Below are 12,241 nucleotides of genomic sequence, written 5' to 3'. Positions count from 1 at the left end.
ATAAATCCCATTTGGTCATGGTATATAGTCCCTTTTATATATGTTACTATACTTGGTTAGTATTTTGTCGTGTCTACATTTATAAGGGATATTGGACTCTGTGCATGTCTGTGCGCGTGTGTTTTCCTTGTGATGTCTTTGTCTGTTTTCGGTATCAGAGTAATACTGGCTTCATACAGTTAGCTGGTAGTGTTACCTCTACTTATATTTCTTTTGGAAGAGTTTGTGAAGGATTGGTGTTAATTGGCGTTAACATTTGGTAGACTTCACCAGTGAAGACATCTCGTGGCCCATTGTTTCATAGGAAAGGAAAGCAAAGTCCACGGGGAAGGACTTCACCCAAGGTCATAGTGTTGATCAGGACAAAGTTGGAGCAGCCCAAGGTTCAGACCAAAGTTTAGCCAGTAGCTCCCTATATGCACTGTCTCTAATTCTGCTACTGCTATTGAAAGCAGGTATTGTTGTCACTATGTAACTGATGAGGAAACAGGCTCAGAGACATAGTATGACTTAGCTACACACCCAGCAGCTGAGCTAGAGCTCTAACCAAACCTTATGAAAAGCAGTGGTATTATTGCTTACAACACCCTCCAGGGTGATTTTCTTTGCCCAGGGGGTTGGTTTTTAAAAAAGCAATATTCCCACTTTATCTCACTTGAGTATCATGAATTAGCAAGGCAAGCAAGATAACATTTACCTTACCAAGCACTGTTTTAGGTGTTTTCCATGTTATTTCATTCTTACAACAATCTTGTCAGGCAGATATTATTGACTCCAATTTACAGGTATGGAAACTGAGGCTCTCAGAGATGACAGGAACAGGAAATAGAGCCATGATCAAATTCAGTCCTTCAGACTCCAAGCACAGGGGTTGGCGTCTTCTCCCCCCATCCATCCATCCACCCGTGGGGAAGCAAAGCTCACACATGTGGTGGAGACTGAGTTCAACCGGAAGTAGATAAGAACCATCCTGCCTATAGTGTTCCCTAACTCAGTGTCCAAAGGTAAATCCAAGTTGGTGACCTCTACTTGGCCTCCTTTCCTCTGCACTTGGCTTTGGCAAAATGCAATCTCAAAAGGCACCACAGAAGAAGAGAAGGACTCTAGGGTCAGATGTGGAAAGAGGAGCACTGTCAGTGTTGAAAGGGTGTGACGGCGATGGTGTTCCCGTACTAAGAGCTCTTCCTTGTCAAAAGTTGGGAACGTGGAGTTCGTCCTCCTAATAAACTCTAACCTCCTCTGAACTGTGACTCAAGACCAAGTTGGGACCAATGAATACCTAATAATTCTATTTGGAAACAGCACTGGACTTTGAGTTAGGAGACCTACACTGGGGCCTGGCTGAACTACTATCTGCACAGCCTTGGGAAAGTCAATTCAAATTTCCATGGTTCACTTGCCTCCTTGTAAATATGAACTTAATAATACATATCCCTTAGACAGTTGTAAAGAGGACAGAAGACAACTGTATAAAAGTTCCCAGCTTTGTGTTTAATGCAGAGTACGTGCCCAAGAAATGTGTGCGGAATCTCTAAGGCACTTTTGCATCCATAATGACTGCTTGGTCCTCACAGCCTCCCTGTGGAGTTATCAGTAGGTACCTGGGACACAGAGAAGTCAAATCATGTGACCAAAGCCACATAGCTAGTTGACAAGGTTAAACCTACAATTCATGTCCTCTGTCTCTCAGATCAACATATTTCCAAGTTATGCTTTCCTGTAAAAAGTTCTATAATGGAAGTCATTTAAAAATTATTGTTTTTATCTGGGTTTCAGAGAGGCTGTCCAGTATGCAATAAAGGTGTAAGAAAAAGGCCACAGTTTGCTTTAAAAATCCCAGGAATACAAGTTGAAGTGGAATTGGGCATTCCATGCATAATTCATTCCTTCACTTGGAACCATAAATTTAGACTGTGTCTGCTTTACCTTAAAGCAACCTATTAAAAGATGAACATCCTCCAACTAAGAGCTGTGGTCAGTCCAACTATGTGTTATCATGTTGTCCACTCCCTGCAAAAAAGAGAAGTAGGAAAAGAGAGGGGATGAGAAGGGGAAGGGACAGAGAAGAAGAAAAGGCAGGAGTAAGGCAGGAACTGCTGCTAAAGCCAAGTCAAGTGTGGACCAGAATTTTTCTTTCAAGAGAGGTCAGGTTATACCTGATGAGTTTAGACAGGCCATGTGCATAGTACTTGTGTATTAAAATCCACTGGCATAGTCACGCCTCTAAGGCTTTCTGAGTGGGGAAGGTAAGGATTGTCCACCATGTTGTTTTGTAGGAGAAAATGAGATTCTTATAGACGGTTGACATTCCCTGTAGGTTGCAGCTGACAGAGGATTCGGGTGGCCCTTGAATGCATTTCCAAGGCTTAGTTCACTGTTTAAAGAAGGGGGAAGGGACACACCTGAAGCAAACGCAGGGGCAAGAATAAATGTTTATTGAACTGCCATAGCACTGCGTCCCATTTCTTGTCCACTTGACCATCTCCCTGCTCTCCTGTGACCTCCTTGAAAGCAGGGCCCACACTCTTCTTATCCATGAGTGGCTCCTCCCCTGCTTGGCACAGTGCCAGGTGTCTATCCAGTGTTCCACCAGCGGCAGGCACACACACAGTGGAGCTGCTGTGATACTCACTCGTTCCTCAGTGGGTTATTGGAGATACACTCGACATGGTTTAATTGTAAATCAGTTCATATCTATTTCATTTTAAATGTCAGTACACGAAGCATTTGTTTCTGAGTTCTGGTATTCTTGGCACCGTGGGTTTTAGGGTAATGCTCATAACCCAGTGAGTTTGGGGGTCTTGGCAGTCAGAGCAGCGCATATCTAGCACTGTTTCTAGATTGTTGTTGCTTCTGCCTGAGCTTAGGCCCACACTGGTTTCCGAACTTGGCCTTCCCCCAGAGCTCTCTCTGCTGGCTTCCCTTTCCCCTGATTCTTTACCCGTTCTCTCATGGAGCTGGAGGGATTGAAAGGAGTGCAAGTGTAGAGGGCTGATGTTTGGAGTCCAACCGCAGACTGCCTCACCTTTGTCCCAAGCAGGGCCTCCCAATCACGGCTCAGACTAGGTTGTTTTGAAAGTAGAAACCTGGGCTAGAGCCCTTAATACCATGACGGTTTCTCTGTGCCAGGCATTGGAGTTAAATATTTATGTTGGGAGAAAGCATGGGTTGTCAGCCGAGTTAGGAGATAAGAAGGTTGGGTTTTGGTGTTGGGGAGTGTAGGTGGGCTGCATGTGGTATCCGTACAGCCCCTGGCTAATCATTCTCAAGTCCTACTTTGATATACCTGGACTAATAGAGATATTTTGCCTGGTGGAAAGCACCCAGCTGGGGGAAACTTCGGACATCTGAATTCTGGCAGCCAGTCCATACCATCTTGCCCAATGCCCTCATTTCATGGGCTGGGAACCTGAGGGCAGGGCATGCTCCAAGGTCACACTGCCCATTCAGTGGGTGAAACTGGAGTCCAGATCTTCAGCAGGCTGCTGAAGATCTGGGGTCAGAATAGCTTTGGACAAGTCACCTGAACGCCTTGTGCCTATCTGTAAAATGGGAATGACCATTTTACAGATCAAATGGGATCAAATGAAATAATGTAAGCAAATGATTTTAATGTTAAGTACTGTCAAAGCTCTAATTCAGGGGTCAGCAAACTTTTCTCTAGAGATCCAGATAGTAAATATTTCAGGCTTTGTGGGCCATATGTTCTCTGTTGCAGTCACTCAGTTCCGTCACTGTAGTGTGAAAGCATCCACAGAAAATAGATTTTAAGAAAACAAGAGTGGCTACGTTCCATTAAAGCTTTATTTACAAAAGCAGGCAGCAGACCAGTTTTGGCTATGCACCATAGTTTGCTGACTCCTGCCCTAGATGCTCGGACATTGTTCTAGTGACTACTGATGACATAACAAATGACCCCAGAATTCAGTGGCTTAAAACAACCATTTGATTATGCTGATGGTTCTGTGGATCGTGCACTCAGACAGGGCACAGCAGGTTGGGCTGTCTTTGCTCCTTTAAGTCTGGAGCCTCAGCTGCAAGGGTTCAAAGGCTGGAGGTGACTCAACTGCTTGAAGGCTCCTTTGCGCATCTTTCTGGGGATTGGCTGGAATGAACTGAACATCGTGCTGCTGAGGTGCCTGACGTAGCCTCTCTGCATGGCATGGCTTCCTCACACCAGGGTAGTTGGATGTCCTGCATGGAGGCTCAGGGCTCCCAGCAAGAATGTTTCAGTGAGCAAGGTGGACGTTGTCTAGCCCTTTATGACCCAGATTCACAAGGTACACAGTGTCCCTTCCGCTGTGCTCTATTACTAAAAGCACTCATGAACCTGCCTCATTCAAGGTGAAGGGACATAGGCTCCTGCCTCTCAATGGGAACAATGTCAAAGAATTGGGGTGGGAGTGGGGCCTCATTTTAAAATCATTATAGAAGAGATTCATAATTTAAACACACACATTGAAAAGTGGTGAAAGCTTATTTCGCACTTACCATGTGCCAGGCGCTCTTTTGAGCTCTTTATTCCTCCAGCATCCCTCTGAAGGGGGTGATATTATCATCCACGCTTTAACGACAAGATCACTGAAGAACAGAGAGGTTAACTAACTTACCCAAGGTCATAAAGATAGTACGGTGTAGAACCAACATTTGAGCTCAGGTAGTCAAGCTCCAAAGTCTGTTCTAATCATGACCTATCCTGCTTCTTTGTGATCAGGAAAATGAGAATTCTCTTTCTACTATTCAAGCAGAACTGGGTTAAGAACCTGAGTCTTGGGAATGTCAGGTGTCTAGCAGATCTTCCTGCCAAGAATCAGTTACAAACATTATTGCATACCTACTCTGGGTTCAGACTGTTCTGAGCACCGTGGGTAGACCAAGGAAAGAGGTACGGTTCTCAATTTCATTCATTTTAATTTGACTGGGGGGATTGAATTTTGATTTAATTCTCACAACCCTGTGAGATGGAACCTTGGTCCCCATTTTACAGATAAGGAAACCAAGGCCCAATGGTTCTTGCCCAGTAGCTGATGGAGTTCAAACTCAAACCCAGAGCCTGATAATGCAAGTCCATACTCTTTGCCATAGACTCCAATGGAGAAAGATCTGGAATGGATCATACCAACTCTTTCAGAGGCAAACATCCTCAGCCCCTAGAAGATCAGATCTAGCCCATCCCTCAGTGCTGATCATCTTGGTTTGGTTCCCTCCTTGCAGAGACGAGGGACTGAGACCCAGAAAAGGGCAGTTAGGTGTCCCTGGCCATCTGACTGCACAGACCCCAAGCTGGAGCCGGGACTCATTGTTTTTCCCACCATCCCTGCCTTCCACATTGTGCTGGGAATGGCAGGGAGGGGAGTGATGGTAGTTGGTGGAGGGGGGTTGTGGGGGAATGAACTAACGGGAAGTTGTTTGCCAAAGCTGTGTGGGGGAAGGAGCATTTTACAAGACCAGGGCCTCTGGCCTGGAAACATCTGTTTCCCTTCAAATCAGAGAGGAGACTTTTGCCTCCCCAGAATGCCTAAATCACGCGGCGGCTGGGGAAGAGCAGGCGTTGGCCTGGAGACTTCAAACGCATTTTCCCGTCCTCTCGGGGACCTAGTTCTGACGTGGGCCTCTGAGCCCCTGTCCCTGCTCTTACCCCCTGTCAGATCCATGAGAAGCTCTCACCGCCAATTAATGTCTTGGTTTCATTCTCTCACCCCTGCTGTGACGGGGTTCCGGGGGTCTTGGATGGGACCAACAACAGCTTCCTTTCTACCTCCCTTCCTCTAATCTCCACTAGGACAACTTATTCTGGGTGTGGGGGGAGGGTGTCAGAGCCTTGGGCTGTGGCCTAACAGTAATAATAGTAATAATAATATTGGTAATGATACCCACAGCTCTCTCTCATTGACTGCTAACGTGCCAGGCATCAATGGTGAGCAGTCTCCTGCCATATCTCATTCTAACAGCTGCCCTATGTAATGGGTTTTAATATTACGATTCCTGTTTTACAGGTGAGTTTACTGAGGCAAGGCCTCACACAGCCAATAAATGGAGGGCCAGAATTTAAAACCAAATTGCCTGATTCCAAAGCCATGCGTTGGGCCACTCTGTTTTTCTATCTCCTTTAATGGCCTTTTAATCTAATCACCTTTTGTTCATTTTAGATGGGGAAACTGATTTCTAGACAAGGGAACTACTACCTTAGAGTTGATTGAGTCCTTCATTCAGTCTGTCATTCATTCTGGAAAGTATTTGCTGAGCACCACGTGCTTTAGGTGTCTGAGCACCAGATGTAGGTGGACAGAGATGGGCAGAGCCATAGTCCAGTCCTGAAGATACTCACATGCTCATGGGGGCACGAGAGAAGTGTCTGGGCACTGACCTAGCCATGCCACATGTGCCGTGACAGGGCACCGTGCAGGGAGAATGGCTTCCCCAGAGGAGATGAGGTTTGATTGCTGCTCCAAGGGCAAGGTGGAGAGGGTCAAGTGGAGAAGGGGTCGGGTGACCCAGATGGAGGGTGCAGCAAGTGTGAAGGCAAAGAGGTGGGATCCATTAGCAGTTGGATGTGGTTCTACTGTGAAACAGAGTAGGAAGCAGAGGTTGTTAAACAAGGCTGGATCTGTGGCCAGAGTTTGAGACTCGGTGACAGAGTCTCAAACCGATAGTGTCAAATGAAGGAACATCAAGGAGTCATGCTGGGGGCGGGGGGTAAGGAGTTTGTCCTGAAGATGGTGAAGAAACATTGAAGAACACTTTGCATTTGAGTAGTCAATCCCAAGGCACTTCCCCACACATTGAAATCCCAATACACCAAGATCCTATAGCTGTAGGCATCTGAGATCTCACAACCCACAGCCTCTGGAAAAGCCGGGATGCAAACTCAAGTTTTCAACCACCTTGGCCAGTGTTCTTTCCCCTGAAACAAAGACAAAGGAGCAGCAAGGGCTTGAGCCTGGGATTCCCCCACTTCATCCTTGGAGTCTCCTCTTATTATAATTAACTTATCCCATAGGTGCAAGTGGAGCTAAGTCAGTCAATTGCACAAGAAGCAGGGTGGTGTCTAGAAGGGGCGCTGGAGGAGGAGGCGGGAAAGCCAATGTCTTTATTCTGAAATTATTGGCAGCGGGTCCTTGTGCAAGTCTGTTTCCTCTCTGGGCCTTGGTTTTCTCACCTGTAAAGTGAGGTTGTAGAGTTTGGGGATGGCTCAGGGGTTCTAGTCCACATTCAGTGGATCTCAGCCTGCCTCAGCAGGTAAAGATGAGAGAACCGAGCTGAGGTAGCCGGCACCCTTCTGAGAAACACAGATCTGACCGTGTCCTCTCTCAATCTCTCCCTCTTTCCCCTTTTCACTCTGTTTTGTGGGTGTGTATGCGTATATCTGTTTCTCAGCCTGCCTCTCTCTTCTCATCCTCTTCTCTTTCCCCACATCAGGGGCTGCTACTTTCTGCCCCTCTCAAAGAGCCCCTCCAAGCCCTGCCTGGTCTGCTAACAGCTTTCAGATGTGTCTCTGGAGCAGTTCTACAATTACAGCTGAGACAGGCAGAAAGCACATGGCCTTGTGGCTTCTGACCCAGGCCCGTAAGGCTGACATCTTCCTCTTTCGGCACCCCTCCACCCCCACTGGCAGGGTGGCCTGAGGACTCATCTATCCTGGGGCCTCTACTGACATGTTGGGTTACTCTAATGACACAAATAGAAACTACCTTTTGGGGAGCAAAGATTGAACCAGGCAATGCTGCAATCAGTATATCATTGAGCCTTGATCCCAAACTTGTGAGATACGGTTAACTTCACCCTGTTTTACAGGTGCAGAGACTGAGGCTCAGAGACAGTGAAGTGACTTTCCAAGAACGCTCAGCCAGCTATTGGGGAAAGCAAGATTCTACCCAGGTTTTATAATTTGAAAACCTAAGACTACTTCTTTCCCAGCATGCTGCTCTTCATGCTGCTTGGCTAAATAGAGAGGTGACCCTGGACCCTCTTGGTGGAGGAAATATATTACAGAAGCATCCTGGAAACATAATTGGCCAGTTTAAAATTTTTTCTAACTCCTCATGTTTGGAGACTCATTCACGTATTTACTACAGCCTTCTATGTTCCCCTCAGTTGAAATGCATCTCCTTCTCTTATACTCCAAGAAAGCATTTTAAAAATGTGTACCCTTGTCCAAATAAGTGCTCTTTATATGGCCTTTATTAAAATTTGCAACTTACAAGCCACTTCTCATACATCACTCTACGTAATTCTTGAGACAGCCATGCACTGTCTCTACAATTAGCCCCATCTTGTTGATGCAGAAACTGAAATTCAGAAATGCGATGTGATATGCTCAAGTTCATTCATTTACTCAAATATTTAAAGTGCCTATCATATGCTTAGTACTGTGTTAAGTGCCAGGGATATAGCTGTACCCAAGCTTCAGGCTAGGGTTTGGATTCTGCCTCTGCCACTTCCTAGATGTCGTGTGGGTAGTAAGTGCTTACACAGTGTTACCCAATACTCTCCTTACCTCCCTCCTTTGCCACTTACTAATTCTCACATCCTGGAGTTTGACTATGATCTTGCCTCCGACCCTTCTTACTGGTCATAACTCACCTTGTATAGCACTTACCTTTCACGTTCATCCACGCTGACCTGTGAAATGGACAGCAGCCTCCCTACCACAGATGCTTGATGCGGAGAGGTGAAATAAGCACAGAGGGGTAAAGTGACTAGTCCAAGGTCACAGAGCCAGGGAATAGAATGGAAAGTGAACGCAAGCCTGGCCATCTCCAAGACCAGACTTCTTCCTCTGTCACCTACTGCTTCCCTTGACTGAGACAATACTGGACGTAGTAAGTGCTAGAACTGAGCTCCACTCACAGTGCTGAGATATGACAGGTGGAGAGAGATAATCCCCACATCGTAATGCTGTTGTTCTCACGCCAAAGGCTGAACCCAAAAGGTCCAGAAAGAAGATGACTAGATTGGCTTGCATCTGAAGATGGGGCCGAAATATTCCGTATTTAGGCTTCTTAGTCACATCTATCAGGTTTAGACCCACACTTGTTTACCCTTGCCAGCACTCCAAGCCAGCTGATGAAAGGTAAAAGGTGAAATGAGATTTGACAAGATAGTATAGTACAATGTAGTTAAGAGTATAATCTTCGGATTTAGACAGACCTAAGTTCTGGTCCCCCACTGCTACTTACTTAATATGTAATAATAGGTCAATTACTTGACCTTCTTGGAACCAACATCCTTACTGATAAAATGCAAACAGTCATGGTACCTGACGCGTACATTATGAAGATTAACTGGAGTAGTGCATACAAAGGACCCAACACCGATGAGCACTTATTAGATGGCAGCCGTGCCTATCATTACATTTAGGAAGTGGGCTAGTTTTCCTGCACTTGGACTGACAATTCTTCAGGGAGGGACTTGTTTCTTTTGTTTCACATTTGGGGAGACTTAGGCTCAGAGAGGCTAATCAACCAGCCAAGGTCATACAGCTAGTGAACCTCAGAGCCAAGGTTTGAATGGATGCTGAATGTCTGCAAGGCTCCTTCTGCTTCTGGGGCTCTGGGTGACCTGTTCCCTGCTTGACCCCTCACCCCAGTTCCCTTTGCAGCATATTGGTGGGACAGCTCAGTGCTTACATTCCTGCAGTGCTAGGAGGTGTCTCCCTGGGTCTGTCACCGGCCTAGCGGCCGTGGCCCATAGCAGTAAAGAGTATGGAGCGTATATGGTTACGAGGCTTGCTGCCCGCCTGGCTCGTGGCGTCAGAAACACACACCTGGCTTGACTGATTGATGAATTCCGATATGCGCCCAAAACACCAGCTTCCCAGTAAAGGCAGGATGGGGCTAAGGTACCGTCTGAGTTACGACAAAACTCAGAATCAATATCAAGGAATAAGCTAAAAACACATTCTTGGGATGGCATGAGTACCTCTTACAGTTCTTCAAAAGAGAAATCGAGTTATTCTTAAAAAGGAGACTTTCACACAAAAAAGACAAATGGTAGTTTCTCCAGAAAGATACTGGCTTCTGCTTACTGTGCCCCTTGTACCAAGAAGTTCTGATTTATAGTGCCTTTAATAAACACAGCCTTTGGACTATCATGTCATGAGGTATTAAAGCTGAGAGGCCCTCTGAGATTTCCAGGTTCAGACCCTCTGAGCTAGTAGTGGTGGAACTGGAGCAGGAAAATGGCAGCTGAGAGTTCAGAGTATGGGTTTTAGAGTGAGACAAACCAGGATACAGGTCTTGGTTTTCTCATTGTCTAACTGTGATTTTGGACAAATTGCCTAATTTTTTGATCTTCAGTTTCCTCTTCTGAAAGATGGAGATAATGAGAGTGATTATTTTAGGAGGTTTTCATAAGATTAGAAAAACATGTGAAATGGCACTGTTTCAACATATTTGGAGTTTGGCAAGTGTACCTAATGGACTTGTATTTGTGCAGAGGTGATATCCACAGACCTTTAGTCAGAGGATAGTAGCTGATAGTGGCTAAATGCATGGGCTTTGGAGTCAGACACACCTAGACTTAACTGCCAGTCTCAGTAATTACTGTGTGGTTCTGGGCAAGCTGCTTTCCCTCTCTGAGCCCCGTATATAAAATAAAGAGAGTAATAGCAGTTATCTTTTAGGATCATCTGGGGGAATTAATAGCAATAATGCAGATAAAACTGCATAGGTCCCTGCTTGACACATATTAAGGACTCAGCACAAATTAATTAATTTGGACAACCAGCTCATATTTATTAACTACCTAATATGTGCAGTCAGTCAGGGTTCATCATTCCACAACTGGCAGTCACAGTGTTATGCCCATTTTATAACATGAGGTAAGTTGAGGTTTTGGAGAAGGGGGAGAGGAAATAGGGCCCCTGGGACTGTAGTTTCTTCTACCTGACCCAGAAAACCCTATTCCCACTCCACGCTACTGCTCTACCCTTGAACGCTGGTGAAAGAGGATGGCATGACAAGGACAGGATGCTGAGACGCTTAGCCCTTCTCCCTTCTATTCAGATTGTCGCTGGCCTCCAAGGATTACCTCTTCTTGAAAGTCTGCTCACTCCTTTGACTTTGTTTAAACTTCAGAACTTGGAGATCTGGAGGTGTGAAGGGTCAGAGAGCCTTCTCAGAGTAGGCCAGACAACCGTGTCTACTCTAGAAAGAATTCTGTGCCCTGGATTGGACCTGAATCCACCAGGTCTGCAGTTTACCAATTCTCTCCGTCGAATACCACACAGGCTGCCTATTCCCCCCAGTACAGCATGGGGCTGCAGGCAACAACGCTGAAAGCTGGGGACATGCCTTGTACCTAGAATAACTCCCAGACTCTATCATGGCCCACAGGGGCCCCACCCACCCATCTTCCCACTCATCTCTCTTTGCTACAGCTGCACAAACCGTCTACTCCTCCAACAGTCTGGATCCTTCTCGCCTCAGGACCTTTGTACTTAACTGCTTTTCCTGCCTGGAATGCTTTTCCTCCCATAAGCTAGTTCCTTCTCATTTTCATGTCTCAGATCAAACCTCTCAACAAGAAGGCCTTTGTGGACACAACTGTCTAAAGCAGCCACATCCCCCTTCACTTTAATCTATTATCATTCACCATTATCTATTTTTTTGCTTACTTTTTGTTTAGCTTTATGCAAGCAGGGGCCTTAACTCTCTTGCTCATCTTTATAATCTTAGCACCTAAAATAATTCCTGGCACACAGTTAATGCTCAACTAAAATTTGTTAAGTAAATGAATGAAAGAATATATAAATGAGTATATAAAGCCATACAAGATAGCATCGGGGTTTACTTCTCAAGTCCTGGATTCAGACTGCTCTGCCCCCACCCCGGTAACTGTGAGACCATGGAAAGATACACAACTAAGTCTCAGTTTTCTCCTTGGTGAAATGCAGGTGAGAATAATCCCTGCCTTCTAGGTTTGCTACTTGTAAATTAAGAGATTATGTGCAAAATGCCCAGCAAGGCAGTTGGTGTTCAATACATGCTTAATAATTTTCTTTTTTTTCTTTCCAAATCATTTTCCTGCAGCCTAAGCATCCCTGAGTTCTTTTTTTTTTTTTTTTTTTTAATTTTGCTTGTGGCCTCTTTTCAAGTTTGTTTATTTATTTATTTATTTTTGGCTGTGTTGGGTCTTCGTTTCTGTACGAGGGCTTTCTCTAGTTGCGGCAAGCGGGGGCCACTCTTCATCGCGGTGCGCGGGCCTCTCACTATCGCGGCCTCTCGTTGCGGAGCACAGG

The 12,241-nt window shown here is 45.7% G+C and overlaps 1 protein-coding gene across 6 annotated transcripts in view; it reads left to right on the top strand.

Moving 5' to 3' along the window:
* The window catches only part of ASTN2 (astrotactin 2), a 917,697-nt gene that overhangs the window by 888,481 nt on the left and 16,975 nt on the right, over nucleotides 1-12,241 (top strand). The gene's annotated exons all lie outside the window — the stretch shown is intronic.

Source organism: Orcinus orca, chromosome 6, assembly GCF_937001465.1.
Source record: "Orcinus orca chromosome 6, mOrcOrc1.1, whole genome shotgun sequence".
Lineage (NCBI taxonomy): Eukaryota > Metazoa > Chordata > Mammalia > Artiodactyla > Delphinidae > Orcinus > Orcinus orca.
The sequence above is the reverse complement of the archived record's forward strand: the minus strand, read 5'-3'. Positions and strand labels throughout refer to the sequence as shown.